Source organism: Bicyclus anynana, chromosome 14, assembly GCF_947172395.1.
Source record: "Bicyclus anynana chromosome 14, ilBicAnyn1.1, whole genome shotgun sequence".
NCBI lineage: Eukaryota > Metazoa > Arthropoda > Insecta > Lepidoptera > Nymphalidae > Bicyclus > Bicyclus anynana.
The window spans coordinates 16,537,105-16,559,908 of NC_069096.1; the positions used below are offsets into that span (position 1 = coordinate 16,537,105).

At 35.5% G+C, this 22,804-nt stretch overlaps 1 protein-coding gene across 1 annotated transcript in view; it reads right to left on the reverse strand.

The window, feature by feature from the left end:
* LOC112047710 (metabotropic glutamate receptor 2-like) overlaps positions 1-22,090 on the reverse strand; it is a 211,920-nt gene extending 189,830 nt beyond the window's left edge. Inside the window, exon 1 of the mRNA XM_052885408.1 lies at positions 21,902-22,090. The gene's annotated coding sequence lies outside the window, so the exon portion shown is untranslated. The remainder of the gene's footprint in view (positions 1-21,901) is intronic.
* Between the last annotated feature and the right edge of the window lie 714 nt (positions 22,091-22,804).

Genomic DNA, 22,804 nt, shown 5'->3' on the forward strand with positions numbered 1-22,804 from the left:
TTGTTTGTTATATTTTGAATTTCATTGTTTTTTAGTGTGCAAGTAAATAAATAAACGCAACAGGAATTAGAATGACGGTAGTTTTTTCCGCACTCTGTCGAGATAGTGCTACCTACTATTTAGGTATCGTAACCAACTCCCGAGCCGCCTGTGCCTCTATAAACAAAAATAGCTCGATGGCGGCTTTGTTCTGAAATTTCGCGAAATGTTTTTTCTAATATTGCAAAGTTGGCGAGCGCTCCCCGCGCCACATTGTTCTGTTTTTCCAACAAAAGAGCACAAAAAACTCCCGACTCAATTCTTTAATGTAACAAAGTGCTAAAACATCACTCTTAGGAGGCAGACCTTTAACATATTGAAAATGTAATCGTGTCAAGTGGAATTCGACGGTTAGGTCAAGCGCGCACTACGTTTAGTCTTTTCGATTAACTCGCATCAGACTTTTAGAACTACCTTCGTTGGGGAAATTAGTTCACTGTGTTGTCTTCCAAATATGTGGTACTGCCACTGACAAAATTTGACTGATGATGATGACTTTGAAAAGTGATTGTGAAAGCCTATCTGAGTTGTTGGTAATTTGACACCAAAGCATCTGACTTCAAAGACTTCAAAGTTTAGAGCATCGCCGAAAGGTTGCGAAATATTTTGGAGAGTGCGCTCAGGAACTGTTCGATCTTGTGCCACCTTCGCCGTTCCACAGGACTGCTAGGCATCGCGGAGATCGACATCGCTACGTCGTCAAAATTCCTCGGACGCGTACTAAGCGGCTTAGTTCCTCTTTCCTTATACTCACTGCAAAGGTGTGGAATGCTCTCTCAGCTTCAGTTTTTCCTACCACCTATAATAAGTGTATCTTCAAGTCAAGAGTGAATAGGCATCTTCTCCCTAATTCTACGATCTCTAAGAAAAGAATAAAAACATTAAATCACATATTCTCTCAAAAAATGTTTCTAATACGGTAGATTAATATGTATCATAAACTCAGCTTCTAATTACATGCTCCTCTTTTATATTAGTTCCGGTTAGTGTGCCCGTTCAGATTAGTTACATTGAAATCAATCTATAAATTTGAATATAGACATTGTTATTTAAATCAAATATGATGTTTTAAATGTAAAAGTGATATAAAGTTATACGCCAAAAAAATCAATACAATATACTACGCAACGACAACTACTACCGTATCATATCACAATTCAAATCGCGTCTACTTGAATAAAGTGTATTCCGTATGCAAATAAAAATCAGAACACGAGACATGTCCCTTGGGAAATATATTATACCGCGATTTTTACACGATACGAGAATACTAACCCAATAGAATTGTTCAAAAGGTTCCAGCGCGGAAAAATGTTGTGCGCGTTCAGCCTAATTCCAAAAAATGCTCCTTCCTTTTATAGCGACGTGACAATGTATCGATCGAGATGTTTTACGTTAGATTACACTCAGCGGAAAAAATACGCCGTAAAGTAGTCCTGTACGTGTGACGGAAAATGGGAGGGCAATTTGACCTGTACTCTATAAAACTATTATGACAAGCAATAATAGTTTTACGACATATAGTAAATTACTGTCCACCCGTATTAGTTTATTATCGACGTATTTTTTGATTGGAAGGGATTTTAACAATATACATACATACATAGACTGCCAGAATGATTACCCTTCCTTTTGGCAATGCCGTAGTCGAGTAAATAGTACTCGCGGACACCCGTGAATTCGTCCACCCTTAGACCTCATTAGTCCGGGCCTGTTGCAAAATTTTGTCTTAGCGGACATCGACTAACCATAAACTACGTCCCTGCCAAATTTCGTACGATTTCGCTTATTAATATTATATTAGATAATTTAATACTTTGGTATGTAGTAGATAATGAAACGGTTCAATAATAAGGGTTAGTTACAATATAAATAACTTAAACATCATAGTGGCACTAAGAATATAATTAATTATTAAATATAATTCTAAAAACATAAGATTAAAAATAATTACTGATTGAGGAGGCTCGATAAATGAATTAAAAAAAATTACTTTCAAGCGAGTTTAGGCAAGTACTGCTTTATTATGAAAAGAACGTCTAGATCAGAATTTTTAGCAAGATTACTTCAAATCTTATCCTGACATTTGCAACCTCACGGTACGTGCCCAGACGTTTCACTTTATTTCTTTGAACTTGTCTTAACTTCAAACGTCAGCTACAAGCTTTTATTAAACATAACATGTTAGTGTCTGTGCAATTGACTTAGAGTCTGTCACGGCTAGACCTCCGTAATGTTAAAACAGCTGAAAGTTAGTCAGCCCTTGCTTCGACCTCTGTTAAGCTTTGGAAGATGAGGTGACAGGTTTCACTGTCCAAATACAAAGCGTATAAATTGTTAAAAATGTTTACAGGCAGTTCATAACTGAGGCCGTTCACCGTTCGGTCGAAATTGCAACGATAAGTTATCAGTTGGCAATGTGGAGTGGACCGTGAATCGGCTCCCCAGATGTTACATATGAACTCACTAGCTAGGGAGTCAGTGGCTAGGATTTGTACTCATGTTAAATTTTTTCTCTATCAAAAAAATATACATTTTACTATTTTTGGCAAAAATTCTAAAAATCCAACCCTAAAAATGTAAAAAACTAATGATTATAGCAGTATAAACTTTTTCCGAGGCTCCTCTTTTAGAACAAAATGTATTTAGAGGTTTTTAGGGTCCGAAACGTATATTTATATAACAGAGTTGAAACAGAATTTGGTAACCTTGGATAAGGTTACCAAATATTGAGATGGGATGCTAATGACCATTTTATCATGTTCCTAAAAATGTTTCTAATAAATGCAGACCTACTCTGTTGAACATGAATTTATTTTCAAACATGCTGCCAGGTGTACAGAAAAGTTCATGGTTTACTATCAATCCAAATAATGTTATAAATTATTATTCCCTTTGAAAATAATTATAATATTACTTAACATATTTATCGTTTTAATTTCAGACTTCTATAATTCGTTGGAAATGATTGCTAAGTTTTATAATTAAAATATAAATGGCACCTGTTGAATTTTTTGTTGAGTGAGTGCTCACTTTTCGTTTTGAATTGAGTCACTATACACTACTAGTGCTTATAAAGTGCATCTATTTGAACTAATTTCAATTTGATTTTATTTATTAAGTGGAAGATCTACACATTGTTATATCTTCGCTACTTGTTCTCAACTAGCAGAAGCTGTTGGTAACGCGGGGGACATCATTTACTCGTCGGTTTCCCATCAACCCCGTGAGGACGCTAAACTTGTTGCCACATTGCTGCTACAATTTACTGTTATGTAGCTCTAACTACATGTAATAAACGGGAGGGGAAAGCTACGGTTAGTTCCTGACCTATATTTATAACTTTGTGACAGAGCGCGTCCAGGGAAGTGGTTATATCTGTCGCCAAACAGCATTGTTGCTATTTGATAGGTTAAAGTGCCTCGATAGTCCAGTTGTAAGCATATATAGCTTCAGGCCATGAGGTTCTGGGTTCCCTCTAGGCCGAGTACGAAATATAGACGTACCGCCAAGCGATTTAGCGTTCCGGTACGATGTCATGTAGAAACCGAAATGGGTGTGGATTTTCATCCTCCTCCTAACAAGATAGCCTGCTTCCATCTTAGATTGTAACATCACTTACCATCAGGTGAGATTGTAGTCAAGGGTTAACTTGTAAAGAATAAAAAAAAATATATAGAATTTTCCTTTCTTCTTGGTCTGTGTTAATCATGATAGTGATCGTAAACGAGCTTGACATTATCATCCTAACACTCCACACAACAACGTGGTGACTGGTGGGTCTTTGCTACATATTCCCACAAAGAGAATGAAATAGGAAGGTGTCATACAGGGTCTGCTCTGATATCTATCAGTATCAGTTTCGAACAATAATTCATTAGAAAGATATTCTCCAGATATCTCGTTTCTTATACTTTTATACTTGTACTAACGAGTCGGACAAGGTGCCCGAGGCATTGTGTTCTCGCATAATAAAATCTAAAAAGAAATACTTCCTTTCTTTTCATAAAATAATAATTGTAAAAATATTGTGTTTTCCATTTTATTCTTTATCTTCGTTATATTGTAAAAAAATGGTAGACTAATTACTTTTTATTCCAAAATTAATCCTTAAAAAATTCTCCGTGGTTTTACCCGCGCAGTTACCGTTCCTATGGGCAAACGGAAATAAAATATAGCTTATGTTAAAATTTGATAATGTAGATTTCTAATAGTGTAATATAATAATAATTATAGATAAATTGTTTGTTAAACATTATTAAAAAAATAAGAGTATTTTATAATAGAGATTTCAGAACAGAAGATTCAATTATGAATGAGCATTGAGTGAGTAATAGCAATAATATGATGGCGAAGTAATATAAAATAAAAGCTAAGAAGTAATGTTCTCACGTTTGCGACTAAGCTATTTAAGAGAATAGATGTATTTAAATCTAAACCTAGATTATAGTCTGGAGCTCATCATGATATCAGCCAATGGATGTCCACTGCATGACATAGACCTTTTGTAGGGACTTCCTAACATCACGATCCTGAGCCGGCATCCAGCGGCTCCCTGCAACTTGCTCTATGCAGTCAGTCCACAGGAAATAGCTTACAAGCTTTTTATTCCTATATTCTTGTAGGGCACAGCTAAATAACCAACAGCAAAGTAGATATCTATGTCTTTAGTAATTTTAAGCTCAATATTTCAAACCGCATTAGACGGGCACGTCCAGACTGAAAGTTGAAAGACTATAATCCGCTGTAACAGAGTATTTGATCAACAACGGCTTAGCTCGGCTCGGCCGGAGATCGATGGCCGGCGGAGCGGCGGAGCGCTTGTTAGCTTTCACGGCCGTGTCTCTGCCGTAATGATGAGTTATTACCCTTCAGCTGATGGCAGCATTACATTCAGAAGTTTCTTAATTTTTAATAATAAAAATTAATAATCCTTTATACGATCACTTTTATATGAATAACAACAACTGTTCAGTTTATTGCCGGCTTTTATTAATAGAACCTGTTTTCTGAACCGGTGAAAGTGAATTTACAAATAGTCTCTTTCACCGGTTCAGAATAAACGAATTTTGATTTTGATTTTATGTTTGCTTGTTTATTTGTGACGATATAACTTTCTTTCCTTATATTAGAAAACTACATTTTCATCAGGTAACATCAACTTTATTTTTGTATGCCTGTATTTTTACGAGGCATCTGATAGTTCATTTGTATTTTTAAATCCATATAATTGGAATAAAGTTTTTATACGTGGCTTATAATAGATATATCGAACTGGCAAAATTTGTCATGAGTGTTTAATAGAAAACTTTCTCTCTGCTTCTATTCTTTTCTATTATAATGGTTGCATGTGAGTGAGTGTGTGTGTTTGTGTGACTAATTATAATTTACAATAATATTTAATTAAGTAAATTAAAAAACTACTATTAATGAACGATTAAATAAATTTAATTTAATTAATTAAATTCATACAAATCCCTAAAAACTTGTATAATAAATTATAATAGAAAAAAATATCATACTCTAAACTAACATAATTTGATATTAAATTAATAAGACCACACTTATTGCAGTAGGTAGCCCTCACTTCATCCATAATTAATACGAATTAAAAAGAGTTCTCAAGAGCTTGCTCCACTTGACCGCAATTTGAAGAAGGTCATCCTCAACCTCATCATGATATATTCACTCATTGAAATGTCAGTAGTCAATTTGTGAAATGATTTTTTTTTAAATTTTTCTGGAATTATACAGGGGCTCGGGATTAAACTATTTATAGGTTATAACTATTATTAGGTAATAAAACCCATAACTCTAGGGTTAATATTCGAAAAAATAATTAAAAATGTCTAAAAACATGTGTTACAAGATGAATATTTTCAAAGTAAAAATATTTCTTTTGTAAATAGAACTTAAATTGTGTTCTATAAATCGCATCCTTATAATGTTCCAGCCAAACTTATTCATTGGATATCATGAAATGACTTACTAGTGAAGTGCGCAGTGCCAGTTTGTCTCGTCGATATCGACAGTCTTACCACTAAGATTACGTATTTTGAAATGCAAGGATAGATAAAGGCGTGTGTTACATGGTCAGTCGGAAACGGAATATTCATTCTTCCTAAAATGAAGTATGTTTGTCTCCGCAAGCTTTTGGTCTAGACTGTAGACGGACGGCTGATCGATATGTTTGATTGATGCATCACTACATCTGCAGCGGCGGCAGGGAAAGGTCGTCTACGAACCAGATTTATTGAACTATAATCTAAACTTATAAGCAGGCAATCTGGTTGTTTGTTTATTTGTTACATCTATTTATTAATATGTTAATATTTTTGCAAACGATGGCTGGTGGGAGGCTTCGGCCGTGGCTAGTTACCACCCTACCGACAAAGACGTACCGATTTAGCGTTCCGGTACGATGTTGTGTAGAAACCGAAAAGGGGTGTGGAATTTCATCCTCCTCCTAACAAGTTAGCCCGCTGCCATCTTAGACTGCATCATCACTTACCATCAGGTGAGATTGTAGTCAAGGGCTAACTTGTAAAGAATAATAAAAAATAAACGGTATCTGTCTTTTACTGATGTAATTATTTTTATATTAGAAGAACAAGATGCAAATAAAGCATTAAATCTTGTACTATATAATATGTTTGCATAGATTATGCTTTCCCTAGGAATGTCGATTTTAATAGCGGAATTGCTGTAAGATGGATCACATGTGGTCTTAAAATAAGTAACTTACATGGTTTTGGAATTCAAAATCGCTTGGCGGGCATTACTTTTTTAAATGCTTCGTTGATCAAGTGGTCAAGCTATGTGACATCGTATGACGAGGTACTGGCTTTACATTTTTCTATGAGAGCTTTGGAGTAAAATTTCTCATCCTGGCGCTCGGTTGGTGGTTACACCCCCATGTCTCAGTGAGCGCGTTAAACCATCGGTCCTGGTCACTATCTGACGGAGCAACGTGGTGGGTCTAAGCTTCAAAAGGTGAGAGAGAGGCCCGGCCCTCTAGTGGGCCATTGAAATAGGCAAAAACTCAGACTAATTACATAAGGACTAATATTGCACCAAAATTCACAAACAAAATTGTCTGTAATTTTTTGAGCTTAGATTTGGTATAAATTTTTTCCTAAACTAGAAGGTTTTGCTCGTTTTTAACACCATTGAACTACACAAATAGGTTTCTTAGGGAGCTCTTTAACCGATAAACACGATTACAACTATGAAACATTGATTTTATAGAGACAGTTTATGTGATCGCATTAGATCATTGATCATATACTTTGACAGAAAAGTAACGTCTAGCGAGGCAGGTACTTATCTAATCTAATCTATCTAAAAATGATGATGATAATGACTGTATTTGCGAAAAAAATCTATACTAATATTATAAAGCTGAAGAGTTTGTTTGTTTGATTGAACGCGCTAATCTCAGGTCCGATTTGAAAAGTTATTTCAGTGCTAGATAGCCAATATATCGAGGAAGGCTATATATTATCCCCGTATTCCTACGGGAACGGAAGCTACGCGGGTGAAACCGCGCGGCGTCAGCTACTTACTATATGCATATTATATGTACAAAATACCTACTAAATATTTGTGTCAGTTAAAAAACTCACAGTTTATTATGGTATGTTGTTTCCAAGTCTGAATAGATATTGATAACTCTAATTGGCTGCCATGTTTTACTAATGATCTAAGGTTTTATCCCAATTGTAGGAAAAATACAACTTTTATCGTAAAGAGTTATTTAAAATTAATTAAGGAGAGTTGTAGGAAAATACCACTTTTATGTACCTACAACAAAACATGTAAAGATGGTCTTCTCCTTGTTTATTTTCTAACAGAAAACCCTGTTTCATCCGCGTACGTTCCCGCAGAAATATGGGATAAAATATAGACTTCGTTATTTCCTGATAATCATAACTTTCAGTAGAAAAAAAATTGAAATCTGTTTAGGATTACACATTTCCCCAGCCAGCTTTTGCCTCTTCATCATAGTTTGAGCTACCACCAGTGTTCTGACTCGACGACGTGACGTAAACACGGGGGACGAGGGATTTGCACATTGTGTTCCTGTGTTACTGAAAATTACTCACTTTAAACATTTCGCTGTTCGAGTAACTAACTGATCAAAAGGACAAAGGGCGCCAAAGTATGAAAATTATTATTATTTTTTTCTATTAATTCAGATCAAATCAAAAATCATTTATTTCAAGTAGGCTCAGTTTACAAGCACTTTTGACACGTCAGTTTGACTCGTCAGTATTTGTTATTCATGCACTTATATACTAAAATACCTACTAGTAGTCTTAATGTTAGTTGTATGGTTGTATATTATTCTCTGGCAATGCCATTGTGTGTGATGTTCATAGGACTTTTCCAATGTCTGGGTAATTTATTTATACTAATATAATAAAGAGGAAAGATTTGATTGTTGGTTTGTTTGCAATGTTATGAAACTGACCGATTTGTCAGATTTGTCAAATAAATTTCTAACAATGGATTGCTACATTATAAGGGAGTAATAAAGGCCATTGCCGCTATAGCCTAGTGGATATGTATGACCTCTGCCTCCAATTTCGGAGGGTGTGAGTTTGAATCCGGTTTGGGGCACCTCCAACTTTTCAGTTGTTTGTTTAAGAAATTAAATATCATGTGTCTCAAATGGTGCAGAAAAAACATCGTGAGGAAACCTACAAAGCAGAAAATGAAGTCTGCCGATCCGCATTGGGCCAGCGTGTTAGACTATTGGCGTAACCCCTCACATTCTGAGAGGAGACTCGACTTCAGCAGTGAGCCGATGGTCACAAGTCGCCAGCGTGCAGCTACTCTCTGCAACCCACTTGATGCCTTCAGTCCATCTAGTGAGGAGTCGACCAACTCTGTGCTTTCTAGTGCGGGGTCGACATTCCAACACTTTTTGACGCCAACTTCAGCTTCGCGACTTGCATCTCTTCATTTCTAATTCGATCACGCAGAGAAACTCCGAGTATAGCTCGTTTCATCGCCTGCTGTGAAACTCTGAGCCTTCTTTTTTCAAATATATTTATATGTGTTTTCACAATACCTACTCGTGACATGACGTTACACAAACTAGGCAATTTGCGTCTGATCGCGTCCCTGAACACGGCTACGTGACATTCATATTTAGTCGCTATAAACTTACTGGCACGTGAGTAATTGCTCCAAATGTATTCTGTATACTACTGCTATTGCTATTGGGAGGCAGCGGTATATGTCGTGTATCATGGAGGCACGATCTTACATTAAATTGTCACAATATGTATGAATCTAATGTTCTGAAACACTTCTTCTATACATATAATGTAGTTACAAATATTTGTCGGCACGGCCTTCCTGACATTAGGTAACCTATCTGATTAACGATTATTTTTAAAATTAAATGTCTTCAAAATATCTATGTATTCCTGAAATATTACAAATATTCGGCTGTATGCTATCGATGATGATGTTCTTACAAGTCACAGAGTAGACAAGATCTACACTCTGTGACTTGCGTGGTGGTAGTGCCGACATATTGCTTACACTATTATTAGTAAAATTTCTACTTGAAACTTTTTGTACACAGAATTTAATATCATTGATGGTACTGATGATATAGTAGGTACCTACTTGGGTGCAGGTAAAAAGTATTTATTCACGACGATACTGCTCAAACTGTGAACTGTGTCATTCATGGCAAAATAGACAAAATTATGAACGTAGGTAGCGAACTATGGCGGTGGGGCATTTTCCTTTAAAGCCTGACTTTGACGAGTTCGTTATCAAATATGCGCTCTGATATAGGTATACAAGGTTAAATCATTGTTAATGTACTATATTATTATTATTAACGAGAGCAAAAACTCTCCAATTCATGAATTATAGACAAAGAACAGTACGTATATTGAGTCTTATACTAAGCTCAGGATCGATCGTCGATAAGTATAAGTCTTGATATAATTACAGTCAAAAGGACAGAAATACAGCCATATAAACTGATAAGTACGAAACGTACGTGACTCAGTTTGGCTTCACTTCTTTTTTTCTGAACTGAATATTAACGTATCGGAGAGAATAATTTGGTCGGATAGCCCAGCTTTTCCTCAGACGGACAAGGTATAGGGCTATAGGCGGGATTAGGAGCAGATTACCACGACGATAGATTGGTAATTGGCTCCGAGAGCGCCTCGAGGATCTACATTATTCATGTTATCTTGTACGCTATAAACGCAACAGGCTTCGAGATTTATTGCAATTGTCCACCTCGATACATAATGTAGATTATATTTTACAGTACATCTGATTTCATCAAAGACATTTTCCTGTAAAGTAATGGTCTTTGGTAATTGTCCTCTAACAAGTTCCACTTCCATCCGCTTCTATCTTAGACTGCACCGTCACTTATCATCAGGTGGTGTCGCAGTCAAGGGCTCACTCATTGGATAAAAAGATCTCATGGAGAGCTAAATAAGCATCCAAATATAGTACAAAGTTAAATTTAGGGTTATTTCCAACGCCCAAAATTGAAAATACAACATAGACATACTGGAAAAAAAGTTTTAAAAACGTTTTCGTGTGAATATAATATATTTGGGAATGCATTTGTTGTATTTGAACGCTTTTTTAACGTCCGTTACAAAAACTCTGGTGCGAATGGGGCTAAACCTTTTAACTCTACCAGCCGTTGCCTAACATTGTATCATAGCGTATAGTGTTTTATCTTCTCTACAAAATTATACTTTAGTACAACGAGGACTTATTCAACATTGAAATAACTATCTCATCGGTCCAGTAAATCAATGGTTGGCTATATGTTTCAAAGTTGAGTCCCGGGTCAGGCAGACAAAAACATTGTTCAAGTTTTATGTCTAGAAAATTCGATAATACGGAGATACTCGTAGGAAATTACTTTGTGAAGTTAGAAGTATGTGTAATAGAGTAAATCGGAACACAATGACAGCTGACATTGTCACTGTCATTGTGTCATCTTGTCATCATTGACAAGGATAAGCATCGTCTCTTGCTCTCTTGCCCGACGGTTTGCGCTGTGCACAGCGTTCCAAGTGATATTAATTATTAGTGTATTATTAATAAAAAGTTAATAAGAAATAAAAGGATTTTATTATAAGAAAAGCCACAACAATACAGTATGTATAAAAAGGTAGAGCTTTATTACATGAGATACGGAAGTGTATTAATAACGCATGCAAACTGCTACTATTAGGAATTTGTTGATATCAAAATCAATCTGTAGTATGATTGACTTTCGTTGGTCTCACGTGTCTCACGTTGCCACCCCCAGACATAAAAGCTAACCAACCAACTGAGGAAGTGTTTAATTTATTAAAGTAATAGCTGACGCTACTAATATTTTGATAAACTTTATGAAGATAACCATCGGTTGAACAGATCAACACTTCGAAGAAACACGGTATACGTCGGCCTTGTGCCTGTTAATAAAGGCATCTTAACGTAGGCGTCCACTTATCTGCATCGTACTCGGACGTATCGCATCTAACGGATTTTTAATTTACGGTATATAAAATCCGGTCGATGCAATCCGTACGATGCGGATCAGTGGATGCAATTTTATGACTTTCTATACAAAGAATATATAATCCATTTGATGCGATACGGCCGATGCGTACGGTGCGGATCCGTGAACGCCTTCTATAAGCATATACGTATAGAATAGCAAAGGCAACCGACGGAACTACTAACTTCGGGTCTCACAGCTTAACGTGGGTGTAATACCATTAACTTTGGGTTAAGATTTTCTCTGAAAATTACGTTTTCATTCTGAAAGTTTCACAAAGAGATATCCCAATAAGAATGATAATACGTCTGTGACAACTCACAACACAGCCAACTAATAGCATTTTCTCCAATTACAGACACAAATGTGTAAATATCTGACAAGTGACGCGTACTACAGCCATTAGCGCTAATGATATCAAATGTGAGCGCGTACCAATTGTAAATGGAAGCCATTAATCAACGAGCGATGGGCGCGACTGCCGACCGGCGACCGGCGACTGGCGACCGGCGACCGGCGAACAGTGGAAGTAGTCAACAAGGTATTTCTGTTTATTCCACCTGCTTAGCACGCAATTTGCTCGTCGAAAATAAGGTGTGAACATGAACACCGTACGCAGTAGGTAAACAAATTTGTTCAAGCCAGAAAATATCTTTTTCCAATACAGGTACAACAATAACAATACAGTTAAGACAACTCGGGTTAGGCAGTGCATTTATGCATCTTTGAAGTTTTTTTATTCTTTACAAGTTAATTTATGACCACAATCTCACCTGATGGTTGATGATACAATCTTTGGATAGAAGCGGGCTAACTTGTTAGAAGTAGGATGAAAATCCACACCTTTCGGTTTCTACACAACATCGTACCGGAACACTAAATCATTTGGCGGTACGTCTTTTCGATAGGGTAGTAACTAGCCACAGCCGAAGCCTCCCAGCAGACAAGCCTGCCCAATTAAGAAAAACTCAATTAAAGACAGGACCTCCGTTTTGTAAATCCACCGTCAAAGAGTGCTTCGCTACTGTGTGAACATATAAATTCACTGCGTTTGACAGCCATACCTTCATTATTTTATAAAACTGGATGTCCATAAAGCTACCTAGTTAAAACTTCATAGTTTACCACCGTACATAACTAAGGTAGGAGTAGGAACTGACTAACTTTCAGACTTTTAACCAACTTCCAAAAAGGATGAACAATATAATGATAAACCATGCGTAAGATAACCATGAAGACCGTCGATCGAAGTGGATTTAGGAGGTTTCAGGGGAGGGGAGTCTCCAGATCCTAAATCAGCTGAATATAAAACGTAATGTTTTAGCATTTTCTGCGGGATTTTCACACTTAGTAACACGTCACACAGTTTATCTTGATTTCCAGTTCCGACCAAGTTACAACATCGCCAATAACACAAACAAACATACAACACAAGCGTTGGCACGGATGCGGCGCAGGAACTACTGAAGGGCTCCCATACAGAAGTTATGGCCGCCGCCCGGAAGCTCGGCTTATGAAACGCTTTCCTTCCCCGAATATTATCTATATTTTCCTTTCTTTATTTCCCGTAAAGTTGTTACTCTTTGTTGTATGAAATATTGTTATGTACATTTATTAAATATATGTGTAGTAAAATAAGCAGTGATAGCCCAGTGGATATGACCACTACCCCCGATTCCTGAGGGTGTGGGTTCTAATCCGGGTCCGGTCCGAATGCAACTTTTCAGTTGTGTGCATTTTAAGAAATTAAATATGACGTGTCTCAATCGGTGAAGGAAAACATCGTGAGGAAATGTGCATGCCAGAGATATATTATTATATCTCAATCTTTGAAGGAAACCTGCATACCAGAGAATTATCTTCATTCTCTGCGTGTGTGAAGTCTGCCAATCCGCATTGGGCCAGCATGGTGGACTATTGGCCTAACCCCTCTCATTCTGAGTTTTGTTGTTATTGTGGTATTGTAGGGTGTAATCTCTGTATCTACTGAACTGAATTTTATATTTTTTCACCACTAGACAGTCACATTATTTGTGAGTGTCGTAGGCTATATTTTATCCCCGTATTCTCATGAATTATATACTTCATTAACCCCTTCTTAATGATCATACCTCCCTCCTATTAAAATAACAAACATTTTCAAAACTGCTTAAATATTACTTCACCAAAAATACAGAATATATTTTGAAATTTTAATTAGATAAAACCTCATGATCTAGCCAGGCCAAACAAGAATAACGAGGTACTTGTTGTTTAAATGTAATAATGTTCTATATTATCTTTAATAGAAAACTGCTTACGCACTTAAAATCTAATCTAAGCACACAATGGCTTACAAATTGTTGCCAGTATAAAACACCTTTTCATTTTTGCACGCTATTTTTTCTGATAGGAAAAACCCACGTTTTATTTGATCAAGAGTTGGGCTAAATATAAGAAATGTTATGTTATTTTGTCATTTTTTCCGGGATATGCCTTCCTTATAACTCAATAGTTCAATCTATACTAATATTATAAAGAGGTAGCTAGGTAGAAGTTTGTAAGTTTGTATGTTTGTAAGTTTGTAAGTTTGTAACATTTTTTAAATGGGGTAATCTTCGGAACTACTGGTCCGATTTCAAAAATTCTTTCACCAGTAGAATGTTTCATTATCGGGGAGTGCTATAGGCTATATTTTATATTGGTAGCATATAAATTAGCTGAGTTATCACAGTTTTTGTCATACAGGTCGGACTGAAAATCCTCTTAAACAGACTTATTCGCATGCGCTGCCGTAACTATTGTGTAAAATTGAAATTAATGTACAGAGACTTTATGTATCTTTAAAAGTTCTACAAAAAACTCCGCGACACCATATATCTATCTTCTATATATTAGCAGATATAGTAGGTACCTTTTGTGTTTTAAAAATTATTAATTTTATATACTTAGGTTTACGTCATTATTTATACAACTAAACTTTAATCCTTATTAAAATAAATTATTTAATAATCACAAGGATATTATGGAGATAAGATTTGCCCTTTACAGTATGTTAATTACTTAAATAGTTTTGGAGATAATACAAAATTTCTAAAAGACGCAGAAATTCCGCTATATGACGCCCGGCGCTTTCATTTACGTAGTTCCCGTTCCCGTGTGAATATGGGTAGGGTAGGGGTAGGGTTGGGGTAGTGGTAGGGTAGGGGTAGGGTAGGGGTAGGGTAGGGTAGGGGTAGGGTTAGGGGGTAGTAGTAAAGTTGACATCGAAATTTACGCGGACGAAGTCGCGGGCGTCCGCTAGTGTTAAGATAAAATCGAAAAACTCGTTGTATTTTTTTCTTATTTTTAGACTAAAAAAATTACAATTTTCCTTGTAAGTGACCTTAAAATAATATCTGTACATTGAAAAAGCTGAGAAACGAACTAAACAAAGTACAATCTCCCGGTCATAAGGTAACTCATGCACAGCACAAGTACTTATACCAAATGAGTAATAAAATAATTAACTAGGTTAGTAATAAAGTAATAAACTAGTAATAAAACAATATATTAGAAAGACGAAGGAACACTCAGAGATTCTACATCAATTATTTTGTACGTATCAAGCCTAAAAACTTTCTGGTCACAAAAAACCGAATCAAAAGTTGACAGGTCGTTTCAAAAGTAGTCTTCTTACTTATTTGATCTTTCTACTATTTTATTCTTAGGTACGAGTAGTCTTGTATATACAATATACAAAAATCTACAAATCTCTACATCAAAAAATTTCTTAATAATAAAAAAAAACATGTTTCATATTACCTACATAAAATCAGTAATTCACTGATATTTTAATTAAGAAAGTTAGAATAATTAATTTTTATGTGATTTTATGAAGAATGCTTTAAATATTAGCATAACTATCGTACCCACTCCTAGTAAAGTCTTTCCCGACTAGTTGGAGGGAAATTGGATGGGAATATTGGTCATATTTAAAAAAAAAACGGTTGTCTGTAAAGTCGGTTTACAAACAACCGATTAGTTGAGCGTGACAACGTCGTAAAAAAATACTGATAGTTGGATTTTTCAAAAGAAAATGTTTGTTTTTTCTAAAGTACTGTTTAATAATCTTCATAGACCAGATTATACTTTATTTCTTTTAAAAAAAGTTGGCAACCCTAGAGCGAGGGAACGACGCATGACGTAATCTTTTTTAAGTGTGCAGCCGGCTTCATCGAATTATTAGACGTTGTCAACTCAGAAAGTTTGAGCAAAGTGTAGATTTTAATTTGTTGAGATCATGGGTACCTAGATAATATTATCCGTAAAAGCCCGATTTATTTTGAATAATTTTTAACTTATAAGTAGAAATTCGTGAGATTATTTGTGCTAGCAATATTTTGCTCTAACAGCATTATGTCAATGAGATGGCTCGATGTATGAAGGAGATGAACCGCAGTCGCGTAGTCAGTTTCCAATATAGAAATAATTTTAGTTCACCGTAAATTGAATCTTATTCGCATTCGTTTAAAACCCATTTTTACACTCAACATTTCTAATGAACTGGTGAATATCAGTAATTAGAAGAACTGATATTGGACTTTGTATCAAAGGTTATTAGATTCATATTACAGTGGTTTGATACTTGAAAATTAAATTTCGATTGCGAGCATGCAAATTTGATATACTCGTAAAAAGCTAAAAAGCTACATTACCGTCTTTCAAGCTCAGACTCGAAAGCATTTTTTTTGTGAACGTGATACGCGAGAGGTGTAATTATCTTTAGCTACTCGCAAAAAGCTGGCTGTCTATTAATTTCAGGTTTTTATCAATTTTAATGACTTGTGGACAAGTCTCATGACTTATGATTAAAAAAATATGTTTTTTTATAACCATTAATAAAAAGTTAGCTTATACAAACAAAAAAACGAATATCAAAATTATTGTACGAAGAAGAATGTGTCATTTCTATGGTATGTTGCTTTCTTTACTAAAAACACCCTGTATAAAACAAAACAAAATCAGGGCAGGCCGTTAGTCAACATGTTACTCCAAAGTAAAGCCAGACAGTTTGTCAAAAGTTACCAATAAGGAAAAGTAAGAAGTTGGAAAAAGTTGGCTAACTAGATAAAACCCTTAAGTTTCAGGAAGCTTTCTAAAATGAGACTAATCCAATAAGGCGGGACCGGATGGAGGGTCCTAATTAAGTAGGGTTTACTTTGGTACCAGACTGAGGGTTACTGGCCTAGTGACAATGGTATGAATCGATTGCTTTAGATTGTGCCCCGTTGGTCTGGTGTAGCCTATGCGTATTTGGATCACGAGGGTGTCAGTACGATTTAGTTTAAGAAATTTTTAGTAAAACTTTCAGCCAAGAGTTGGATAGTTTTGTTGCAGTTCTGTGCCTTAGGTTTCGGTCCGGATATTATCATTAACATTGTGATAGTGGTCGTTAAATAAACATTATCACCCTGATACTTACCATTGGAGGAGCGTCGTGAATCTAAGCTGCGCCTATACTAGTATTATAAAGAAGGAAGAAAGAATGTTTAAAATCAGTTCACTATATCAACTACTGAATCGATTTTAAACATTTTTTTACTAGAAAAAAGCCACCCTCGTGATGAAAAAAATATGCGCTACTTAGACAATCGACTGGAAGTAAAATAATATGAGTAGATAACGCCACGTGCTCCGGCGAGCAAGTGGTGCAGTAATGCAGTTAGCGCGCGTCTGCTAAAGCGACGCTCTGCGCTCACGTGCTAGCCATTACACTTATCAGCTATTTGTTACCGGCTCTTTTGAGCTTGGAGTTTTGCTTTAAAAAAAAGACAAGTGCGAGCTGGACTCGCTCACCGTACACATTCGTAGGCTTACGTAATTGAAATAAAGACTTTATTCGTATTTTTTATGACTTAAATACAAATATATAGTTTCATATATATTTGTAATTAAATCATTAACAGTCGTATCTAAGCTAAAGTTAACTTAGGCGTTAAATTTTTTCACAGACAGACGGATAACGAAGTGATTTTAATTACTTACAACGGTACTTTGTTACCTACCCTTTGAGTTAACTATCTATCCTTTTCTCTTAAAGTGTCTATAAACGTATACATTAGTTTCTAATTTTCAAGAAAGAAAAGCTCAGTACTATTTCATAGCCCAAACCCGGACGCGAACCCCGGAACTCGTGATCCGAAGTCATACAGACTACCACTGGAAAAACAAAGCTTTAAAAAGGTGCTCTATTAACGATAATCTTCCTCACTAAGAAATTGATTTTATATGAATTCAGTAAAGTGTTTACAACAAACACTTAAATTTTATTTATTTGTGTTGCAGAGAGTTTAGATATAAATTTTGCAACTTTCCCAACGTTAAGAAAACAGTCGTTGAACGAAATTTAAATGTATTTACAGAAACGGAGGCGTTTGCTCAGTCTGGTATAATTTAAGGAGCTTAACTATTAAATGACAGTGACGAATTGGATCTTACTGCGAGACGCGGAGTTTTAGCATCATATTTTTTAAATAAAACAAACTTGAGCTTATTAAGTTTTATCTTGTTCAAATGAAATGATATAGAATCGCAAAGCATGTCCACTTTAAAACTGTTTATAAAAATCTGTTGTTCTAAAATTATATATCAAGCTTTTTTAAACCGACTTCATTACGGCTCATTAAATATGCCTAGGGTTTATAGGAGGGGGGATATGGAGCTAAGACCCAACACGCTGCTCCTACGCTAACGACCACTGTCAAAATAGATTAAGTTAATGATACTAATCGGGATCAACGGCTTAATGTACTCTCCGCGAGGCACAGGGGGTGTATTAACACCAACATGCCAACACCGGGCTGAGAATTTATCAGTATTTCATAACCCAAGCCGGATTTGAACCCAGCTGGACCTTGTGACCCGAAACCACATAGGCTAACCAATGGACCAACAGAGGCGGTTATTGTCAATGATATTAGAAGAAAAAAGAGGTAGATAGGTTACATAAGCCACATTCGATGTTTACCTACAACTGGCACACAACTGGCGTTGTCAACGGCGCGATGACAGTGCGGCGACTGAGCTCAGATTTGCTAATTAGCATAGTTTTAAGTGCCACTTGCGGTTGGCGTATAACTTATCTACCTCTTATTTCTTCAAACATAATTGGTTATTATAGTATTGTTCCATGTCATGTTAAAATTCCGCACGATGCGTATGCGATGCTGATAACGCCAATGAAATTTTGACGTCACACTTTCACGATCTATTGATATCTAGGCTGATGATTTTATAGCCTGAAAGGCTTCATTATTTTATAATAGCTTAAATTTGGCAGCTCGAGGTAGTATCATTATACAAGTAACTATGCAGACCATAGTGGATTTGGCAAGTATTAAAATATTTTGGAAAAATAAAAAATATTTTCTTTTTTTCAAGAAATGCACTACATATATTATTCATAAGTGGCAATAGCTGGGGCACAGAGTTTTAAGATCCAATAGACATTGTTTCCAAGGTACTGGTTGACCTCTCCAGATGGACTGATGACATCAAGTGAGTCGCAGACTGTCGCTGGATGCAGGTGGCTCAGGATCATGGTGTTTGAGAGTACCTTCAAGCGGCATGTGCCCTCCACCTACAATATGGGTATCTTCGAGTCAAGAGCACTTCTAGGCAAGTGCGTTCCTACATAGGCTGTATCATCAGGCGTGATTGCAGCTAAGCGTGCTTATACAAAATAATAATAATATGATGATAATGATGAACTTATAAGAACTCAAACTCGTACTTTCACGCGGTCATCACAAAGGCTGCGTAGACTGGACTTTCCTTACGGAAACGGAACTTTTACAAACGTAGATTATAATTCCGTCTGCAGCATTTCTCAGAGAAATGCTTATTAATGACACGGGCGGGTAAATCCGTTAATTTCAACCCCAGTTTCCGTCACACGGCCGACGCCGGGCACGCCTCTGGACGCAAGATAGTGTAATTCGAGCATTAGCAAGCCGGGCACGTGCCTTACGCCGGGCCATGGAACTGACGCGTTTTACAATTTTTGTCAACAGCGACTTTTACCAACGTCCAGAATATCAGGTGTGGCTGTGCACAGTATCATCATTCATTCATCATTATAAACCCATATTCGGCTCACTGCTGAGCTCGAGTTTCCTCTCAGAATGAGAGGCGTTAGGCCAATAGTCCACCACGCTGGCCCAATGCGGATTGGCAGACTTCACTTACGTACCAGAGAATTAAGAAAATTCTCTGGTATGCAGGTGCCTCTCGATGTTTTTCCTTCACCGTCTGAGACACGTGATATTTAATTTCTTATTAGTATAAATCAGTACAGCAAAAGCACCGTTGATTCGTTCATGAAATGTAAATAAACTATCCTGACAACCAGTTTGGTAAGCTCTTGAATATACAAACCATAGAACAAAAAACGCTGAAGTTAACACTTTTCGAACGAAGTTACTATATTAGCCAAAATATACCATAGATATAGTTAATGTATAGTTAATGTTTATTTAAATAAACTATTTTTTTTAAATATATTAAACTATATTTTAAAAAAATTGTTTATAATAGAGTATTATTTTTAGAAACTGTTAGTCAAATTGCAAACAAAGCTAAATCACGCAACTGAATTTTAAAAGTCAGAATCAGATTGAGCTAAAGTTTGCAATGCTTTATTAGATTAGTACTTGAAAAACACATTACTTTTTCGAAAACTTCTAAAAAGTCTTTTTCAAGATACCACGTCAGCGAAGCAAAGAGGCGTTAATATTTTAATTAGATTGAGTTAATAATTATTTTAATACATGATTTGAATACAATGAAAATTATACACGCGATACTATTACCTTTTAAGCTCCCACTGAAGCTTTTTAGCGTAGAGCGATTTTGCGTTGTGGTTCGTGGCCCTCGTGTTTAAATTAATCCTTACATTTGCGGCACCGGTTATTCCGTTAGTGACACTTATCATGCAAATAGATGGTACTGACACAAGGACTATTATATCATGTTTTTATATACTGACTAATAAATAAGAAAATAATCATTATTCTATTATTAATTATTTTTTATGTACAAAAATTATTGTTTGTTTTTTTTTAAAGATATTGAGACATTAAAAGTAGTAAAATTCAATCGTCCAATTGCACAAAAGCAATCTACAAGATTCAATTTTGTTTCTTCTCGTCCTGCATAAAATAAATAAAAAACACCTAACGTGAATTTCTTTCAGTAAGACATTTTGTAAAAGTTAATATTATATTGATTAAAATACAAAAAAAATATATAATAAATTCATACTGACAACACAGAAAAACGTTAAATGTAAAACCAATAAAATCTTTTTAACAAAAAAATTTAACCGACTTCAAAATCAAAAAACTAAAAAGCGAAAATTAACTTATGTGCTACATTCTGATCACTTTGATGGCGGTGCCAAGCCAGTGACGTGTTAATTTAAGCCATTTCTGAAAGAACCACGGGAAAGAACTCTCGTTAAATCCTAAAAGTTTATGATTTAATCGGCTTTAATTAATGCATTTGTTCGGTTCAGTAAATTTGTGTAAAAACGAAAATAACGAAATTGCCCGTTACTGTGGCGCTTTTTATATCACCAATCTGAAAGTACACTCTTTCAAAGAAAGACAGATTTTTTTTAAATTGGTTAAGAAATTACGAAGTTATGCGGTAACAAACATTAAAAAAAAACATACGCGTTGAATTGAGAGCCTCCTCCTTTTTTGTAAGTCGGTTAAAAAAGAAGTAGATGTTCGCACTACATTAAAATTTGAATGTACGTGTATTCACAATTAGCAGATTTTAATAATACAAATTGTATGAAAACAAGTTACGAAAAGAAAATTATTATAAAGGAATACTTACCAAACTTACTTTTTTTATTTCACTTCACATTTTTATTGCCATACAATTTTTTTCCTTTTTATAGGTAAAACTATTATTCTATACTTTATTAATCGCTCAGGTAGGTAATTTCGTTTAATTTCGATATTAAGTAGGTATAATATTATGAAAAGAACCTTGACCAAGGATACCTGCATGCAATATTGTTTTAAACAAAGAAAACACATACAAAAATATAAATATATGTAGCAAATAAGCAATAACTTAGTCTTTGCTACGTACATTTCTATATAGATATGTATTTAAAAATGTAGTACATGTTGAAAGTATAAATAAAAAATGTTTATCACTAGTCTTTATATATTTATAACATTATAATTAAATATTTATTTATTTAAAGAAGAGAACAAAAGATTTAATATAACAAAATGTGAAAAATACATATTTCTATTAATATTACAAAAAACTCACCCTGAAAACGTTAATGCGTAGTTATTAAGATCCACGCCATAAAAATCCAATAACAGAAAAAAATAACCACAACTTTTATAATGATTATAATAACAAATAAAACAGAAGTGGAAGGAAGCTAAACTATACTCGATATCACGAAAGTTTCAATCCGCCCGCGCGCCACAGCCTTCAGAAGGCTTCCGCGCGTGTCCGCGGCCGGTGGGACACTGGGGCCTGCGGCTGAAGCCTGAAGGCTGCGTGTAAGCTGCGAGCTTACAGGAAAGTTTCGTAGCGACACGCCCCGCAGGCTAGACGCAACGTTTAGGTAGACGACCTATGTAACCAAATATGTTTTATCTTTATAATTTGTGACTATCATCGTGTGTGTGTAAATCATCGTGTTTATCTCTCATTTTATATGAATTTGTGACTGAAATTAGAAGACTCAAATGGAAATGGGCAGGTCATATGATACGGGGTCGGAGTCGGAAAGTATCAGTATTGTATCCCAGAGATGGTAAACGGAGAAGAGGCAGACCGCAGAAGAGATGGGATGACGACATCAGGAAAGTAGCTAGAGTAACGTGGAACAGAGTGGCTCATGATAGATCTGAATGGAAAAGGTTGGAGAAGGCCTTTGCCGATTGGCAACCAGATCATCAAAAATTAAACTAACTACAAACACTAGAATAAGCAAATACGAACTAATATGTAAGAATAAGTTTTAAACATTAAGTTTGCGTTGACATATTGTCATTAGACTAAATTCTGATCTGAATAAAGGCAATTGTTATTATTATTATAAGTAAATAATAGGTTTACATCTTATGTAGCTTTGGATTACAAGGTTGGGATCGAGTCCTGGCTTGGGCTATGAAATATTGAGTTTTCTTTTTCCCAAGAAAAACTGGGTGAAAAATC